This window comes from Rhinolophus hipposideros, assembly GCF_964194185.1.
Source record: "Rhinolophus hipposideros genome assembly, chromosome: 15".
Lineage (NCBI taxonomy): Eukaryota > Metazoa > Chordata > Mammalia > Chiroptera > Rhinolophidae > Rhinolophus > Rhinolophus hipposideros.
Genome location: NC_138061.1, coordinates 34,399,994 through 34,418,859, shown reverse-complemented (window position 1 = coordinate 34,418,859; position 18,866 = coordinate 34,399,994). Strand labels below are relative to the sequence as shown.

At 34.8% G+C, this 18,866-nt stretch overlaps 1 protein-coding gene across 2 annotated transcripts in view; it reads right to left on the bottom strand.

The window, feature by feature from the left end:
- Window positions 1–18,866, bottom strand: part of PRKG1 (protein kinase cGMP-dependent 1) — a 1,143,489-nt gene that overhangs the window by 675,603 nt on the left and 449,020 nt on the right. The gene's annotated exons all lie outside the window — the stretch shown is intronic.

Genomic DNA, 18,866 nt, shown 5'->3' with positions numbered 1-18,866 from the left:
ACAAATAGACTTTTAAAAAAATTACTGGTTCAAAGAAATTTATGTAACAATTAATTTTAACACATTCCCTGTGTTCCAATTTAATTAAAAACTTTAATAATCTTTTATCTGTTTGGCATGCAGTCTAATACTTGTCACCTACAATAATCACAGCACATTCATTCAAATTTTTATTCAAAATCCAAAGTTTATGCCACCCTAATATTACTCTAAAACACACATTTGATTATATAGCTCCTATTTAATTTCTTATAAGTTCAAGTATTTCCTGAGGAAAACATTTGATTATATTAACAGTATTTAAATATATTAGGCTTAGGGCTCTTTAGTCTACTCATTTTTATATTCCATTTACTGTCTGTATATGTCTTCCTCTTTTATTTCGTCCATCAAAACCAAATAGGAAATATAAAAGTATGGAAAGAAATTACTATTACAAAAGTCTGTATTTACATAGTACAAAAGGAAGTTTAAATGTCGCTCCCTTTATGATTTACTTGATTAGCTTAGAATCTTAAATCAGCTCATTATTTTGGACTCTCAATCATCTGATCCTTCACTGATGATTTTCTAGTTCGATTGCAAATGACAATTTGGCCATGTGTTGAAATAAAGCCTCAAAACTGGTTTTTCAAACGTGGATTATTTGGTTGTATCAATCAGATTTGTGTTTCTTCTAAGAAATAAGAAAGAAAAAATAAAACTCTGAAAAAGACATTCCAAGAGTTAGCACCTGTCTCTCCAAACATAAAGAGACTTCTAGAAGGAGACTTTTATTCAACTTGGTCCATTGGCTTCATCTATCCATATTCAAAACTACTTAGAACTAACATTCATGAGGATAGAAGTAGTCAAATGAATAATTTCCTTTGCAAAAAAAAAACACCATAATAATAATAATTTCCTTTGCTTCAATTTTTAAGCACATACATTTCATGGTTGGGCAAAATGAGGCCAAGAGATAAATTGACCTGACCTAGATCAGAGAATTGCATAAATATTTGCTGAACTGAAATCGGCAGAGCTAGGACTTATACTGTGTTTGGAATCATGCAACAGTGGTTCTTTCCCAAGGAAAACCACTGCTTTCACTACATGTTCGTGTTTAGAGGATAAAAGGAAACAAAATAGGATGATTTTTCAAGAGTTAGTCTATATCAAGCCCATATTGCAAAATCTAATAGTAACAAAACATTACATTCTATGTGATTTTACAGGAATGTGATTCAGAAATTCTTTTAAACTTTGCAGTCAATCTGATTATGCCTTCCGCCTAATCCTAGCTAAATTAGCTGCTCATTCACAGACATGAAAAGCATTGCTAATTTATTAAGGAAATTATATATAACAGTATCAGCTCTCTTTTCCTATAACCTAGAGGCACCTAGACAAAGTACTGAGAATGTGAAGACCCAAGTAGTAGTTATAGTCATACTCAGAACCATTTAAAAAGCCATGAATGAGATATTAACTTTTTTCCAGCTCTCAGTCACTTCATCTGTAAAATGGGTTTGATGACCTTTGTGGCTTCCTTAGATTTTATTTTCATAAAATACTTTATTTTTATAAACATTTTTATATTTATAGTTTTTTTTTTTTTAATCCTGGGAAATGTCATAGTTTTACCAGCATTCATTCATTCAAATACACACTTCTCAAACTAATCCACTGAATTACCTAACAAAAGAGGGAAAGGAACTCTACCCCTGGAAGGTCTGGCAGCATATCTCAAAGTGGATAGAAAGCTTTTTGAAGTTCATCACTTTAATTTAAAATTCTTCCATATTCTACCCATACAATCTATGGTAATATTAAAACAACCTCCCCTCAAATCATCAACTAAAATCAACGATTCAAAGGGAGTCATCTGACTGAAATTCTGACTTCGTTACTCTCTCATCTATCCTCATCTTTGAAATTCTTTAGGATTCCCATGAAGCCATATCATCATGCTGTTTTCTAAGGATCAGTTTAACATCTACCCTCACAGTTGGCTATAGTTAAAAGGCTGTATATTATAAAGTACAAGGGTATGGGTTTGGGACTCAAATCCTAAGTCAAACACTTACAGTGAGTGTAGTCCTGGGGAAGACGCTTAATATCTCTGTGCTTCAGTTTTTTCATCTTTAAAATAGGGGTAATAACAATCCTTATCTCTTTGATTGTTGTAATATATGAGATAATATGTGAAAAATTTCTTACAACAGAATCTGAACCATAGACAGCATTATGTGTATAAACCATTGCAACTGTTATAATTGCTTTTAAAAATTCAATCTTGTCCTGAAACTCAGGAAAATAGGTCGGTCTTATTGGTCTCTCTGACCCCGTCTTCTCATCCAAGCAATGATGTAGGAATTGAGAGAATTTTTCACAAAGTTAAGCAAAGAAAATAAAGTCAAAATATACACTGAAAGTAATAAGCTTACTAATTTAACGTCTAATGGACAGATGAAAAGGATAAAACCTTTTTAGAAGGCATATTAAGGAATATAAATCTAACAGCAAATTATGATTGAGAACTATGTTTTTCAGGATGATCTATGAAAAATGGGCAGTATCTTCCTTGACTTCTTTTCAGACTGTTTTGACACTCCAACAGTCTGATCTACTCATTAGAAGGGACAGGCTAGTTAGCCTCTTTAGTCTTCAAAATCCTAATTGGTATGAAAAATATGCTACCATAAAAATTATAATATGTCATGCTGGTGCTGTGAGGATTATCTAATAATAAAAAGTACTGAAAACGTTGTCTGGCACAAAGGAATACTCAATAAATATTGGGGCACTGAATAATTCTTGAATCCTCTCTTCATCATCTTAATTTGGTATTCTATAGTTAAGCTATGCAACAGATACATTTCACTGAGGCTCTTTCATTATAGCAAATTTGTATTAGTAAATACAGTAAATCAAACATCCATTGTACAGGGCCACAAATGTGGAAACAATGGAAGAGTTGATAAATAATTCTTTATTTGGAATCAAAGAAATAATAAAATGATTCTTTACATCATGAAGACAATCCTCTTTGCTATAAATGTAACTTTGTTCAAATGAGTCCCAGACTCTAATGGCAATTCTGGCTCAATGCCAGAGGAAATGCTCTGATGTAATCCTGTCTGGATATCAGAGACAGCAGCCTAAGTAATCATTTCTTCTTGTCCAAAAATCAAACTGACCATTTGTGCAGGCGGAATACTTACACTGTGGTTATTCTTGGAAGAAAACGTTCCCGTGGCCATCACTAAAAGTGGGGCCAAATGGCAGTAGGGGAATGGTGACGATCAATGAGCCCATATTCAGTTGAACAATAATAAATGGCATTAGAATGTTTCTTAACCATGAAAATGAGTAAGCAGCTATTGAATATTTTTCAAATGTTTACTCACTACGCCTCTTTTGGTCATCATACCCTGTTACTTTTCACTTGAATTATTGCAACAGTTTATTAAGCATCATCCAGTTGTATTTCCTACCCTCCACCCCATTGCCCCAACCATCATCATGCATATAATAATTTATTCTCCACAGTGCTTCCAGACAGCTCTTTTGATAAAAATCAAATTTGCCAAATGTCATCTCCCTATTTAAAATGCCTTCAAATTCTAAACTGTTACAATGCCCAAAATTCATCATATTCTTTCTTGCCTGTTTCTGCACATGCTAATTTCCCTATCTGGCATGCCTAGCCCCTCTGCCCGCAGGTTAATCGCCGCTGTACCCCCTTGTGTGTTCCTGTGATAACTTGCATTTCTTCTCCCATTGTGCCCTTATCACATTGCGCTGTAATTGCTGTGTTATTTATACTGTATGGTGAGGTCCTTCAAGGCTGGTTGTCTCTTATCTGTGTGTACTCAGTGCCTAGCGAAATGTCTGACACATGATAGAAATGCACTTAAATGTTTTTTTTTTTCAGTGAATGTTGGTAACTCTGTATCAGTTACAAAGACTCTAATACTTTGACAACTTTCCAATGACAGCTCTTATATATATATATATATATATATATATATATATATATATATATATATATATATATATATATATATATATTTTATTCTTCTTCCCCTCAGTGATTAGTGGGGACACCATAGAAGTAAAGGGCCCATGAGCTTACAGTCTGGAAAAGAAACAAATAGCTGAAAGACTATAACCCACTCTGGACACCTTAGAGGAGAACCTGAAGAGGATGAGTGGGTAGAAGAAGAATGCAGTTCTCAGATAACCAGTTAAAAGGTGAACACAGGGACCCAGTGGAGGCCTACGCTATACAAAGCCTTATCAGGGAACCCCAGGCAAATATTTTTATTCTCTAGTTTATCAAGATGATATGTGCATGTGTACTTAAATTTTTAATACCATATAGCTTTCATCTAATCACACGCTTGGTATTGGATCAAAGATTCAAAGATTAGAATCCTGGCTAAACACATCAAGGCGTGTGTCCAATTCAAAGTGAAAGTCTGCACAAACAGCAGCTAGCAGTAAAAAAAGGTGTCAAAGTCTACTGCATAGCTGGCTTATAGTGTTGTCATCAACCAAATAAAATACTTCCACTCCAATTATATTCAGAAAGAAAATCGAATTCATGAAATGTAATGAGTTTTTCATACTTCCAATACTAAAGCTTCTTATTAAAATGTCTTTCTACTCTTATATTGATTAAACTTGTTCCTAAAATCTCTTAAAGGACAATAGTTAGAAATTAAACCTCGTAGTCCACTTCAAAATCTACAACGACTAAAATACATCTAGTGAATCATAATGTTAAAATAGTGTATACAAAGTTAAACCTCCATATATTAAAAAACGATCACCATTATGAGAACTAATTTTTAGGCAATCATGCATACTGCTATCAATATTTTATACATTTAAGCTAGGCTGGGCCTGCAGGTCTCTAAGTGAACCAGAGCTGATTGGCATTTATCATAAGTGTTGTGAAAGATTCAAATTAGATTGTGAGAATTTTCCCAATGACTCCATTAATTACTACGTAACTTTAATCCTAGAACAATGTACTATCAATACCTGGTAGAAAACAGGTGCTAAATAAATGCTTGTTGAATGAAAAGGAAAGCTGTCAATTTTTACAATTATATTGATATGGTAAAGATGTCCAGCTCTTTCTGATTCATTATCTCTCTGCAGTCCCCAAATACTAGAAATGGAATAAATCAAATAACTCAAATACTTTTTTTTTTATTATAGGATATTCATGATAACTGCTGTAATGTGATTTCTAATTTGTTTCCAGTGATACTGCTTTTATTTGGCAGTGATATGCTCTCATAAATCATATAACCATAAGTCATGGGCTTTATTGTCCATGTCGTTTTGGGCTTAGCTTTTCCCCATTGGGGACACAAACTCCTTAAGATTATCTTACCATTTGTCTGAACCATTTTCAGTTAGGTGTGGTTCTTCCTTTACTCTGTCTGTATTCTGTTCATTAGGAGCAAGTTACTAAGTTCAGCCTATACTTATGGGAAGGGAATTATAAAAGGGGGTCAACATCAGGAGTCAGGGGTCATTGGGAGCCATGGTGAGTTCAACTCCCCAACTTCCTACTAAGTTTTCATATCTTGTCGTTGACTCCTACTAATTCCTACTTGATGTCAGTGTGTTAGTGTTTATTTTATTTGACTCTGGGGTTCATGTTTGTAAAGTACTAATCTATATGTCAAGATGCTTATATCCTAATAAATATAAAATACCAAATGTGTCCTTTTTCCCCCTACTAAACACACTCCCTAACTTAAAACCTCCTGGTAAATTATAATGTCTTCCAAAAGAAAGATATCAGATTAACATTCACAAGTTTTAAATATGTTTTCGTTTGAAAAATGACAGGGTACAGGGGTTTAGAACTTTAAAGCTCTACTTCAAATTTCAAATATTCTGATTTTTTAAAAACGATTTGAACAGGTATTACTAGCTTGGCAGTATTTGTCAAGTTTGTGCACTTTTAACTTTATATTTTGCTTTTTGCCTTTCAACCTACTAAATAAAGTTATTGATGCATGTACTCTTTGCATCGAGCAAATGCTCTTTAACGTCCTCTCAAGAGCTAATGCTGCTCTTTGTCAAATGTGGAGAAGAGATAAAAGCCTTGTGGTGATCTGAATCGTAATTGGAATTTGAAGACAGATCACCCCTTGAAGAACAATAGTCTGCAGAAAAATAAGTACCTTGCTAAGAAATTTAAATATTACAGAAAGACAAAATTCGTAGTAAGCTCTAGTGAGTTAAGTTAAAGGATTTAGGAAGTGAAATCCTTTTGGTAAAGAAATATGAAATTGTTTCAAGCGAATGTGCCTTAAATTGTTGACGTCAAAGTGTACTAAGTAACCTTTATATCTCCTTAATCAGCATTGACTTGAAAACTTAAAGCTTAGCCAGTCCTTAAAAGAAAGGCTCAAGCAGTAGAGGATGGATCACTTTTCTCCAAAAAATGTATTTCAGTTTTGATATTTCTCAAAAAAAGCATGGAGGGCTATTCATACTCGGAGGCAGTCATTCATAGGCCAAAAAGAATGGAAATGCCATCCTCCAATTAAACTTCTGGCAAAACTTACTATATTTTTAAATGATGTACTTAAGAATTAAAAACTAAAGGAGGTATTTTGAAGAAGGGTTCAAGAAACTGGGGGGATTGGTTTATGAGGGTAACTGACCTATATGTAAAATGAAGAGATAAAAAGAGACTTCTTGTTCTCATGAGAACTGTTGCCTACAGATAAGACTGGCTGGGGAGAGCCTGTCTTGCAGTAAGTACATTATTAACAGGTGTGAATAGCTTCTACCAACAAAAGTTGTCACTGTTAATAAGCTGTCCTGCAATACTATAGCACAGTCAAGATGTAACATGATACTAATAGTGTCTACTCTTTTCCTTAAGGCATAAGAAAGTGTGAACATAGTTCAAATCAGTCCTGAAAGGAAGAAAAATTACCTGTGCCCCTTTTGTTTCCAAAGAAGCCCTTTCCCTGATCACATAATGTACAAAAAATTAATGTAATGTAATGTAAATGTAATTTAACATGCCCTGATGTTTATTTAAAGACAATACAACATTTTAGTAGAGCCTCATCGGTAGATGCGTAGGAATCTTGCCTCACTTGAACATAATGTTTAATCACCTTTTTATCATACAAAGGGATGTGTGTGTGGGCTGTGATTCTTCGTAATACAATTTTCTTATTGTTTATTTAAGAATCCATACACTGCATGAGGTTTGTGAAACTAAGCTGTGAAGCAATCTAATTATTTCCAAGATCTGGTACACAGGCGCTTAGTGCAAATGAGTTCTGTCTAACCATCTTCAGGGGGAGATTTGTTATTCAAAACAGGAAAATCCTCAAGGCAGGAAACTTGCTGTCCACTAATCTGTGAGTAATTCCAAGTAGTTTACTTCCAATAATTGGAACCCCAAAGGAAATGTTCCAGATGTTTATCAGTGCAACTATGGTCAACTAAGAAAACAGAGGATAACCAGGACACTATCTATTATTCTTTAAAAAAAATAAAAAACAAACAAAAACTAGCATCTATTAAAGTGGCTAATAATATGGCTAAAAAGTCACCTCAGTATAAAGGACGTCTATTTCACCATAAACCTTGAGTGAAAGGTTCATACATATTCCTCTTTGCTAATCAATACTAATTATCTTTATCTTTAAAAGAAACAATACATCTAGTCAAGCTGGGGGCTTAAAAATAACAGAATAGCAATAACAACAAAGTGCTTTTAATAAGGAAAAAGCTGACAACGACTTTCTGTACAAAGTGAAAAAAGTACAGGCATTGCAATTCAGATTTGCAAAGCATTCTTTTGTCCAATCGAATGAGGGGACATAAATTTATAGGGCATGTTTCTAATTCTCTGTGGCTCATTCATAGAGGAACTCTGTGTTGAACAGTGAGTCTCATGTAGGGGTTTAGAGCTAGTAGGTGCTCAATAAAAATTTGAATGAAATAGAATATTCAGGAAAAATATTATCAATTAAAAGAAATATGTGGTTTCTGTTTGCGAATCTAGAGAAGTAGATGGCTTTAAGATAAAGACAATGATCACCTTTGTATGTAGAGAGTGTAAATAGAGCTCAAAGGAAAGGGTACTGGTTTGGCAATTGCTATTCCCAATAAGAACTTCAACAGGGCAAGTCCAGGTTGAAACCATAAATACTGAATTCAGTTTCATGCCATGGCCTCCATTGTTAGTAAGTTCAGGCAGAATTACTCCAACCTTATCAGTTCATGCGTCAACAATATTTTCAGAGTCACAAGTAGAATTAAATGAAAACAAAGGTTAGGGATAGAATTATTTTACAGCAATCCCTCCTCCATTTTCACGGGTCAAAGAAAAGGCTTACTTATAAATTTGCTTATAAATTTTATTAGTTTTCTAAATTAGCTAAATATCAAGGGAGGGGGAAACTTTCACAGTTTTGTTAAAACACGTACATAGATGACATTATCATGGTACCTACAAATATTTTGTTCAGATTGTTTAAGACTCTGCAGAGTATTATAAAACCTTAAGAAATTGTAATGTATAGCCCAAATCCATCATCATTAACAAATCATGGTTTCGTTGCAGGAATGCCCCTATGACAGTATTTTAGCTTCTAATAAACCGACCTCCTTGAAGGCTGTCACCAATTGAATTCTTCATTCCATGAGTACCTTCTCCAACCTCTAGAGAGTTCAACATAAATTTCCAAGACATGTGGAAAATATAAAGTATAAATGCAGAAAAATTAAATTAAGGCATAGTCTAGACCTATAAAGACATAACACCTTAGTTAAAGATACATTGCCACCATTCAGAATGAGATACAAACAATGAAGGGATGAGAACAAAGGAGAAGGAATTCAGTAGGACCTTTAAAAGCAGATGTGAGTTTCATAGGCAGGAATTTGATAGAAAGACACTTTTAAATGGAAAATTTTCTACATGGAAAGAATACCCTATACAAAAGTTCCAAGACAGAAGAGCTTCAGGGAACCTTAGAAATGTATTACTCAAGTGATGGGATAATTAAGATGGTTATCTTGGCATAGGAAGCCCTCACAACAAACTATGCATTGATTTCATATTTTTAATCTGCCACAATACTAACGTATTGACATATAGTACCTTTTTTAAAGCCATTTTATGGTTGTACCATACAATATGCCTTATTGTTCCTATTTTACAAATGAGGAAACTGAAGCTTAGAGAAGGTAAGCAACTTGCTAAGACCCAAAGTAAAGTCAGCATTCAGCCCCCTTGGGCTGACTCAAAAGCTTTACTCCTACCACCGCGCTGCTTTGCCTAGAAGAGACATGAGAGATTGAAGCCACAGCTTGGGGAGCTCTGTAGGTTATACTGGGGAGTTGAAGTGAGCTATACAACTGGATGCCTCTTTCAGAAGGGTTAGAATGAAATTAACTTGGTATCCACGTCTAGGATAGATGCAAGAGGAAAGAGACTAGAGGCCACTGTTACGTCACAAGGGAGAGGGAAGGTCCTAATGCAGGTAGACCAGGCAAGTGAGGAGGGGATGGTACCTGTGGACACAAGACTCCACAGTATTCATTTGGGTGCTTCTGATTCTCCTTTAGAGTGCGCACCCGTCTGTTCTGTCCCTTTTATCTACATTATGCTCTGCAAAAAGGCAAAGTGTAAACATTTATTGAGTATCTATTCAATACTACATATTGTTTATTTAATTCCATAGTGTTTCATTTTAGAAATTTAGATTCACATCAGTTAAATAACTTGCTTAGGGTAAATACCCAAGTAACAGAGCTGTCTTTCAAACTTGGGTCTGAGTCCACAGTTCTTGACACGATGCCATAGTTTGTCGAGGTGAGTAGGGTTTGTACTGGAAGAACCAGGGGGAGGGGGAGTTTGAAAGGGAAGATGGGAAATCATGCCAATTCCTTATGTCAGCTTATATACCCTCCTCTAAGTTTCTCATGATATTTCCAAGAATTCTTTAAAATAGTGTTTTAAAAGTACAGTCATAATAGAAAAACCTATTTTCTCCTCCAAATTATGCAAAAAAGTTACTGCTGATGAACTCAAAATGTTTTTTTTTTTTTTTTTTTCCCCTTTTCTTTGTTTTTTACTCCCTCTAAAAAAGGTCTTTTAAATGCTGGCAAGCTTCTGTGAGTCAAATGAGCATGTTGTTACAGTCATAATTTGCTAAGATACTTGAAAATGATTTCAAGGTTTCATTTAAAACACCAAGCATAAAATATTAGCACTGAAAGAAAACAAAAAGCCTTTTTTAAATTTTTAGTGAGTTCAAAGTTGCCATGATTTCTCTTAAGAGGAATAAAAATACCAATAGGGACTGATGGAATTATGCCAATAATGTTAATTGGGATTGAAAATTACAAGTAGCCCCAAAATTCAGAAAGCATTTTCTCATCAATGTACACTTACAATAATGTATTCTATTGAACCAAAAAATCTGAATAGTAAAACAGCATTATACTATACAAATATTCAAGGTTCCAACAATTTTCTCTTTTTTTAATATGCTATCCCTTTATATCAAACTGACTTTTTCCAAAAAGTAGATTAATTCTACTCTGTATGAGTTTTACTAAATGCCATATATATTAGACATTACATGTATGTTTCTTGACTGATTTTCTTTATTTGTAAATGTATCACATGCTTTGACACTAGGTGAGCCTTCCCCTCTTTTCATGTACCTACACAACCACTGGAACGAGAATGTTCAAAATATTTTCCTCATTTTTTTTTAGATCTCTTTCAAACATTTAGATATACCCAGGTTTTGGCCTCCATTAAGAATAACCAAATCACTTTGTTAAAATAAAACAAACTTTTTCCTTAATAAAAAAAAAATATTTTTTATGTTTATATTCCTTAATAAATCTTCTGAAATCTATCTTTTCTTTTGACTGGACCTCAAAATCCATGGTTATAGTAGCCACTTAATTAGAATATTTTAGAGCCTAAAACACTATTTACAAATCTTCTTATGTTATCAATGACATCTATCAATATTCTCTAAGCTCTAAATGCTCTGTTCTGAAAAAGAAAATGTATATTGTGCACTGCTAAACACCATAGGACCAATGTCAAAGTTTACAGCTACACTATCATGTCCAAATCCAAAAGACTCTTAGCCATAGGCCTTCCAATTAACATTTTCTTTTAAGTCTCAAGGAGGTGATCGTAACTGGAATATGATCGTTGTACTTCAAAAGATAATGTTTGAAGTAGTACAAAAGCACTATGGAGAATATACTAAAGATGAATTTTTAATTAGAAGTCCAAATTATAAGCCTAATATGAATAAGTTCTACTTTTGAAGGGCCTAAGTGGGTGGACACTTCTTACTGAAGGGATTGTCACATATTATTCAAAGTGATGAAAAGCAAGGACCTACAAACCAAGATTATTCTACCCAGCAAGACTTTCACTTAGAATTGAAGGACAGATAAAGAGCTTCACAGACAAGAAAAAGCTAAAGAAGTTCATCACCACACAACCAGTACTACAAAAAATGTTAAAGAGATTTCTTTAAGGAGAAAAGAAAAAAAATTAAAAATATGACTAATAAAATGGCAATAACTACATCTATCAACAATTACTTTAGATGTAAATGATTAAATGATCCAATCAAAGATGTAGCGTGGCTGAATAGGTAAGAAAACAAGTCTCATACATATACGGCCCACAAGAGACTCACTTCAGATCAAAAGACACATACAGGTTGAAAGTAAAGGGATGGAAAAAGATATTTCATGAAAATGGAAAGAAAAAACAACAGCTGAGGTAGCAATACTTATACCATACAAAATAAACTTTAAAACAAAGGCTATACCAAGAGGCAAAGAAGGATCCAGTGATCCCACTTCTGGGTATTTATCTGAAGAAACCCAAAACACTACTTTGATGGGAAAAGTGCCTCCATATGTTAATTGCAGCATTGTTTACAATGACCAAGATCTGAAGGCAACCTGGGTGTCCCTCAGGATGAATAGATAAAAAAGAGGTGGTACAGTGGAATATTATTCAGCTATTAAAAACCTGAATTCTTGCCATCTACCACAACATGGATGACCCTAGAGGATATTATGCCAAATGGAGTAAGTCAGACAGACAATGATAAATGCCATATGATTTTATTTATATGTAGAATCTAAAGAAAAAAATAAATAAATAAACAAACAAAACAGAAACAAACTCATAGGTATAGAGAACATTTTGATTGTTGCCAGATTGGAGGGAGGTTTGGGGGGGATGGATGAAAAGGCGGAAGGGATTCAAAAATACAAATTGAAAGTTACAAAATAGTCATGAGGACGTAAAATATAGTGGAATGTAGTCAATAATATTGGAATAACTATGTATAGTGCCAGGTAGGTACTAGACTTATTGGAGTAATCACTTCATAAGTTATATAAATATCTAATCACAAGGTAATACACCTGAAATTAGGATAATATTGTACGTCAACTATAATTGAAAAATAAAATATTGTTTAAAAAAGAGAAATAAAACTGTTCTGGGTAGTTTATCAATGTACTAGTACATTTTGCAAACATTAATAACAGTTGAGAGTCAGTTTATAGAAAAAGTAATACAACTTTTTACGCACAAATGCCATAAACTTATATGCCTTAAGAGCTCATCTGGAAAAGAAATTTAGTGCCTACTTAACTAATACTCTAAGAAGTTAATGCCATGGTTGTAAATAAATCAAGCTTGCCAACATTTAATTTTTAAAATGATTCTGCTGAGCAATTTAAATCAATCAACATAATTATTCCATAAATTTTAAGCTACCAGTGACTCAACTAAATAAATGTCTAACTCCTAAAACAGAATGCCAGAATGTAATTACAAATATTGGAAAAAACCTAAAATTCAAATGCTCGGAATCTGTGCCATGCCAACCACTAGATAAGCATTAGTGTTGAACATACATATCTGTAGAAAGATACCAATTCTCTCATCGGTACTTTCTATTCCAATTTAATCAGCCCTGCTAACATAGGGCATGCATAACAGTTTCTAATTCAAAGTATTCATGAAACATGAATACGAAGTATTGATATTCTAATGCAAGTTATTAAGTTGCATGGACCAAGGAGAATATTCACATCAAGAGCAGAAAAGAAACAATCTTTTAATAGCAAAAATTGAACAGAAAAAAATTGGAGGACAAAGAGTGGAAGAAAATGCACAATAATGTTACCATTCAAGTAAAAAGGGCAAAGAGAAAATGAAAACAAATCCAACCACCTTGACGCAAAATAAAACTTTAAGAGCAACAGAAGCACATACTAACTGTAAACAAATGATTAACATTCAGAATTGAGCCTGTGCAGTAAAAGGTGGAGTAGTGTGATCTTACTTTTTAAAATATTCAGAGAATAAGACGAAAGTGCAAAATGTTCAAAGTATTCTTTCTGGGTAGTGGGGCATAAATGATTTTCAAAAAATCTTTACATGTATACATTTTTGAACGTTATTTTTATGATGAAAAAATATGAAGGCATGTTAAATTAACTAAAGTAATAGGGGAAAAGTCAGTATAGAAAAATATTTCTGCTGCTTTTATAATTATTTACTATTGTCCGAGGCCTAAGCCATTCTGATTGAGAAACACAAAGCACAAGTAGGAGATTAAGAGAATGAGTAAATAAAAGGTTACGTCTTTCATTTAGCTTCACCCCCTTCTGTCTGTTTTGTTTCTTTTTAATCTAAGACTCTTAAAGTATATTTTGACCTAATTTTAAAAAGCCCCAGACATCTAGAGCTGATTTCCATTTTTGTTAGTCCTAAAACTAGTTATAGACAAAGGCAGGTAATTCTTTTTTTTCAAATACGTCAATTCCAATGCCTTTTTAATTTTTTTTTTTTTTAATTGGGGAATATTGGGCAACAGTGTGTTTCTCCAGGACCCATCAGCTCCAAGTAGTTGTCCTTCAGTCTAGTTGTGGAGGGCGCAGCTCACTGGCCCATGTGGGAATCGAACCGGCAACCCAGTTGTTCAGAGCTTGTGCTCTAACCAAGTGAGCCATGCGGCCGCCCCAAAGGCAGGTAATTCTTGAGGTCTAAGGTTTCTTGCAACTCAAATTTGAGTTTTAGAAGATGTTTAGCATTTCAAAAACTCCATTTTGAATATTTTGATAATCTCAAAATTTCATGTATTACATTTTGCGTTGCACATAGTTTGGGCCACTTCACATTGGTGAGAATCTCATTTCCCATTTTCTTAGCAACTCACGATGCTTCATGTTATACTCAAGCTTCATGGATAACTTTGATTGGCTGTATGTCCATGGTAAATTCCATTTAAATGGCTAGATTTCTGCGTCATAGTACTAAATGACGGAGAAAGGCAATGAATATGAACAATTTCCATAACATGGGATAACTGTAATTTTTGGGAAACCAGAAACTGCTAAATTCAAACTATAGATAAAAGTTAAAGCTTTGGCCAAGGGATCGGAGCTTGACTCTGTTGGGGACCAGGATTTCAATCATTCTTATGAGAACTGTGGCCATTAGCAGCATCTTTATCCAGATGGTAAGTACAGACGTGGTAAACATAGTGTTATTTCCTAAGGCAATCAAAGGAGACAAATGCGTTAGATACCAGAAGTCTTGAATTTCCAGGCTGCATCTTCAGATTATAAACTATAGGTGTCATTTGTCTAAAATATGACTTTTGAAAGTAATTGACATTATATCAAATATATGGTGATGGACGGAGAACTGACTCTGTGTGGTGAAAAAGGAAGGAAGGAAGGAAGGAAGGAAGGAAGGAAGGAAGGAAGGAAGGAAGGAAGGAAGGAAGGAAGGAAGGAAGGAAGGAAGGAAAGAAGGAAGGAAGACAGACAGACAGACAGAAAGAAAGGAATTGACATTTTAAAAGCATGTCCAATAACCATCTATTTGTTTTCCCAAGGTCTTGATACACTAGGCCCCTATTCAGGCTGTGAATACACCTACAAATAGACTTCTCATGAAGTCCTGAGAATTCTGCCCAAGAGGAAAGTGATGACAACAGAATTTCGGCCAACACAGACAAATATTCCTTACTGTTTCACAGTCCAAAGTCATGCCTCCAAGCAGACGCATTGCATGGGAACGCCCAGCCTGTGTCATCTAATCACTCTCCCCTCTCTCCTTACTCGTAGTTGGTTTTTGATGTTAGCGTTTCTCATACCAGTTTATTCAAAGGACACATCTGAACCAACGTTATTGGGTAATGACTGTTGTGAAGAGAGGAGTGTCTGAGGACCTGGGATGCTTCCAGGAACTTCCACCTCTGAGACATGGCCCATTCCCTTCCCTACACTTCTGGACCTGTGTGTTTCACACTGCGCTCTGGGTTCTTCGAGGTCACTTCTCAGGTTCTGCAAATAATGAAGGTCCTAACAACCTACAGAATCCTTTCATGCTTTAGTAGTTTTAGTTGTGATGATAACAGCTGTAACAGAACAGCCTTTGCTGAATGCATCTCATGCTGGGTTCTGCAGTAACCCTTTCACAGAGATTTCCTCTTCTAATCTTTGTCACAGTTACAAGGCAGGTCCTTATCATTTTAAGGACAAAAGAAATGAAGCCCAGGAACATTAAATTATTTTCCCAAGGGTGCAAAGCTAAGCAAATAGCAGAGAATCTCAACCCAGGCAATATGATTCCAGATTCTATACTCAGAACTGTTCTACTCTTCAATTTTGATACAGGTTAATTCCTATCTCCTCTAGAAAGCCTGTCCATTGCAGTCAAATGAGCTCTCTTGCTTTCAAAATTTCTCTATTTCTCTAAGTCTCTCGTTCGCCAAGAATTTCTTATAGGTTTTCTATATTTATCCTGTCTCTCCAACTAGATTATAAATATCTCAATTGCAGGGATATGCCCTCTCTTGCTGATGCTCTCCAGGGTGTTTAGCAGAGCCACACAAGAATCTGGTATGAGCCTAAGAGATTCCTGATGAATGACCGGACAGATCTGAAGTTAGATCTTCATCTGTCAACTGCCAGAAACCGAGGTTGAGATGATATAGTTCAGAGTCTTACTGGAGACTGTCAAAGACATACTTTATCAATCCAGATGCGGGACATTACAGAAGTTTCTCAAGCCCTCTACAGCTCAGTGGCCACCCATGCAATGGTGTTATTATTGAAATGTGCAGGACCATTGTGAGGGTTGGAGTTACTACACATAGTCAAGTGTAAGTACCTAAAGGTAGTTTATAAAGAACAAACTGATGGTTGCCGGATGGGAGGGGGATTGTGGCAGGCAGAGTGAAAAAGGTGAAAGGATTAAGAAGCACAAATTGGAAGTTACAAAAGAGTCATGGGGATGTAAAGTACAGGATAGGGAATATGCATATAGTCAAAAATATTTTAAAAACTATGTATGGTGTCAGGTGGGTACTAGACTTATTGATATCACTTCAGAAGTTATATAAAGGTCTAACCACTATGCAATATACCTGAAACTAATATAATATTGTATGTCAACTATAACTAAAAAAAAAAAAAAAGAAAGAATTATTACTACTAACTTTGGATTCAACTAAAGCAGTGGTTTTCAAACTATGTTACCTGACCTAAATTTAAAAAAAAGAAAAATTGCCATAGAGGGACTTAATCCAAGGGGGAAGAGTGAGAAAGAATGAAGAGTGAGAAACACTAGGTGGGGTTTCAGGAGTCTGCTCCCCAACTCTGTAACCAGAAAGGTCTGTGCTTACAAATTTCATACACAGAAGCACTCCATGGGATTTTTCTTTGAAAATAAAGCAAAAAGAATTCAGTTATAAATATAGTCTGAACAATACTGTTTGATCCCACTCAGGAAACTTCAACAACAATGTTTCCAAATCAATAAAGTTGCTCTATTACACGTGGGAGGAATTATGATGGTGTAAAGCATGAATCATTAGTAAGGCAGTAGTAAAGAACACTTAGCCATAGAAAATACTGTTCAGCTTCCTGAGCTGATATCATTTCTTGACCCTATTCTTCCTGCCTTTTGGGAAGTCTTTACTGACTTCTATGACCTACTATCACATTCACAGTGAAAATTAAATTCTTCAAGACCCCTGAAGAAATTTACTGGTGCACTTCCTCCCCTAAATCCTGCACCACTCCAGCTCTCAGACCTCTACATGTGTCAATTCCAAAGAACTCCCCCCTTTCTTTTTTAATGACTAAAATTCATGGGTACCTTTTAGTTTTCTAATTATCAGATGCTAAGAGATATGCAATCCATCTAGGACCTCCTGGACCCTCACTATGAATTAAATCAACGAGCAGCTACACCAGCTACAAGGCCCTTGACCATTAGTGGTCCAATGCGTTTGATCTATCAATGAAAAGCATTGCATTTATTCAGACATCGCCAATCAGCTGTTCTCTTAAAAATGTCCTCCACGTTTGTTTTCACCTACTCTAAATTATACTCACAATCATGAAAATGAACAACAAAAATTGAATGCCACTTTTTTCTGTTTTCCTACCAATAGCTTAGCCATCGAATTTAATAAATCTAAAGGTTATTCTGGTTAATAACATGGCCCAGCAGCCCATGATTTTCAAAATTTTTTCCTTCCCCCTCAACTTGTTCTTTTAATTTTACTTCTTATTAATCCTCAAAAAAATATGTTCCCAAGCTACACAATGCTGGTATTCTTCCACTAATGATGTTTCACTCTCTAAAAGAAAAATGCAACTTTTCTCAAATATCTCTTCTCAACAGCAATAAAATAACTCAGAAAAACTACAATGATATCAAAAGTAATACTAATTATATTGACTGTAATTTTCTTTTTAAATTCTTCAATATAGACAGTTCAATGCATGGGAGAGTGTGCTATGTGGAGCTTAATACAAATTAAGTGCCTCTACGATGTAGGGTCAGTGGTTCTTGAACTTAAGATGCTCTCCGAATCATCTGCAGAGCCTTTTCTTCCCCCACAGTGACATACCCTCCAAAGTTCTAAATCAATAGATAGCGGATGACAGAGAGTTTGCACTTTTAACAAATGCCTAGGTAATGCTGATGTTGCTCTTCCAGGGACCACACTTTGATAACCATTGTAGCAAACATTTGATGTTCCTTAATCCACACTTTACACTTGAGTAGTCGGCATACATGGACCTTACTCAGGAATCTATACATGGTGGTGGTGGGCGGGGGGTAGGATGCTAATAGCAGGTTCTTCAAATACTGCTATTAGGTTGGTGCAAACGTAATTGCAGTTTTTGCAATTATTTTTAACCTTTTAACTGCAATCACTTTTGCACCAACCTAATACATAAATGTGCATCAGAGGGTTTGTAAATGAACTAACATTAATAGACTCCATGATCTCGGGCTCCATTTCCTCATCTGGAAAATCGGAGACAACACCTCTCTCACTAGAATGGGACATTTTAGGATCACTGTAAATAATGCATGGGCAACAGGTTGTAAATTATCAATCACTGTTATCATGATTACTTCGACATTTACCCAGCCAACAAAGGACATCCCATCAGAAGAGAGGGCTCCTCAGATTCACCAATGAATTGCTGACATTATTTTTCCTTTAGTCTGAGGACATTCAAGGGGAAAACAAAGGCAAACACACTGTCATGACTCATTTTTTTCTTTTATTTTTATGTATTTGTTCTGTAATAAAAAATAACATACGTACTGTAAAATTTTCCTTCCTTGTTCTTTATTCAATGTTTTTGCATTGTTATTTGAATTTTTATAAGCCCTACTTTAAAGAAATTCATTGACAAATAGGTTTTATAAAAGAAATGTAGACATGTATAGCAACTTGGCAATGTCTCAAATATTGAACCATAAAATTTCATTGCAT